Genomic DNA, 1,959 nt, shown 5'->3' on the forward strand with positions numbered 1-1,959 from the left:
CCCCCAACACACCAGAATGGAAAAAGGCTTCAACAGAAATGTTTTAGTCAACAATGCAGGAAAAACCTTTCTATAATTTTGGCCTTTGTTTTCCATTTTCCTCGAGAACTGGAACAACGCCTCCAGCCGCAACAAAAAGAATAAAATTGGGCAATTTCATTCGTTATTAAAGTTTTTTTCCTTACAAAAATTAACAAAACTAAAGCTTTTGAATTTCCAACTATAACTCTTCCAACCAAAACAACCATTCTTACAACGAAAAGGAAGGGCAAAAAAGATAAAAGTATGTACCAATCAACATACAAAATAAACCAAAGACAGTGGAGCCCTAGATTGAGACAACCAACGAAACCACAGTTCGAAATTTAAAAAAGAAAAAGAGAAGAATTAAGACGAACCTATTTAGGGAGAATGCGTTGCTCCGTCAGGCAAGGAGTGCACATTTCCTCATGAACGCTTCAAAATTTTAGGAAAAATAAAATAGGGATTTAATTCAACAAAAATTGAGTTATATGAATTTTATCCCACTTTTGAGGTCTGTTTGAATTTTTCAGTTGTAAGTCCAAGAAATGAAGTGAGAATTTGTGAAATTGCAGAAGTGTAATGGTTTGAAGATTTTGCGAGAAAAGGGCTGTTGTCGAGTGTTTGGGCGCAAATGGACGATAAGGGCTCGCGACACCAACATATTACGACGTCGTCTTGTGTTGGGTTAAATCAAATAAGGTAAATTTCTCTGTGGCGCCGTTTGATTGACAATTTATTTCCATGAAAAATGGAAATTGAATGGCATTTTTCAATTTTTGTGTGTTTAATTGGGATTTATTTTTCATGGAATAGGAATTCTTTGATTTCTTGGGAATTACATTTTTCTTGCTATTGTTGGAAAATCAATTCTTGCTATTGTGAGGATTGATTTTTCCCGTTACCGTTGATCTTTTTTTCTTTTTTCTTTTTTGCAATGAAAATAAATTATAAGAATTATTGTAAAAAAACATTTATCTTTAATTGACAATTTTTATGTAAAACAAAGTCAATCGAATATCAAAAGATAGATGATTTTCTTGAAATCTTTTTTTTGGGTTTCGGCAATGGAAATAAATTTCATCCCCAATACCAGTAAATTCAATCCCTTTAATTGACAAATTTTATATAAAATAAAGTCAAACGAATACTAAAAAATACTTTTATTTTAACATTTTTCACAAGGAAAATTATAACAATCAAGCACAATAATTTACAATTTTCAAAAAAATAATTTCTAGGTAATTCAATTCCTTGAAATTCGTTTTTTTCCATTCAAATTCCATCTTTACAATCAAACGGACCCTAAATGACTGTTCGATATGCTTATTTTACAATGCAAAATGGGAAATAAAATTCATTTCCACCCAAAAATGGTTGTTTGATAGCAAAAAAATTCCATGAAATTAGTTTTCCAATTCCCCTCACGTGATGTCATTTTTTTGTATTCACGAAATTAATTCTTTAAATTTAAAACTACCGCAAATGTACGGTTCGTTAACAAATAATAAAGTGGAATATTGAGTTCCGAATATCGTCCCACAAAGATTGAGTAGTTCAACTTTATCTAGAGTAGCCTTAACCTACACAAAATTATCAAAATTGAAGTTTTAACCTAAAAAACCCTAATTTAGCAAAACCCTAATTATAGAAACCCCTAATTTCTCCAAAATGATCGTTGAATGAATTAAAAACGCAAAATGATGTATTTAAATGAATTGTAATGCAATATGATGGTTGGAACACAAGTTGATTTTACGCAATGAAATCTTAAACGCACTAAAATCACGAATTCCCATGCAATGATCACCTTAAACATTAGTTTCATAATATGACAACACGATTGAATTATTGAAAAATCAATGTTCCTAAATCTATCTAATACTCTCTTTCGAACAATATTGAACCTATTCTCATACACCATCAGCCTATATCTCT

General features: G+C 30.8%; 1 protein-coding gene across 2 annotated transcripts in view; it reads right to left on the bottom strand.

Moving 5' to 3' along the window:
* The window catches only part of LOC111397524 (UPF0400 protein C337.03-like), an 8,114-nt gene extending 7,427 nt beyond the window's left edge, over positions 1–687 (bottom strand). For both annotated transcript variants that reach the window (XM_023024500.1, XM_023024501.1), the window contains exon 1: positions 399–687. The gene's annotated coding sequence lies outside the window, so the exon portion shown is untranslated. The remainder of the gene's footprint in view (positions 1–398) is intronic.
* Between the last annotated feature and the right edge of the window lie 1,272 nt (positions 688–1,959).

Source organism: Olea europaea, chromosome 7 (assembly GCF_002742605.1).
Source record: "Olea europaea var. sylvestris chromosome 7, O_europaea_v1, whole genome shotgun sequence".
Taxonomy (NCBI): Eukaryota; Viridiplantae; Streptophyta; class Magnoliopsida; order Lamiales; family Oleaceae; genus Olea; species Olea europaea.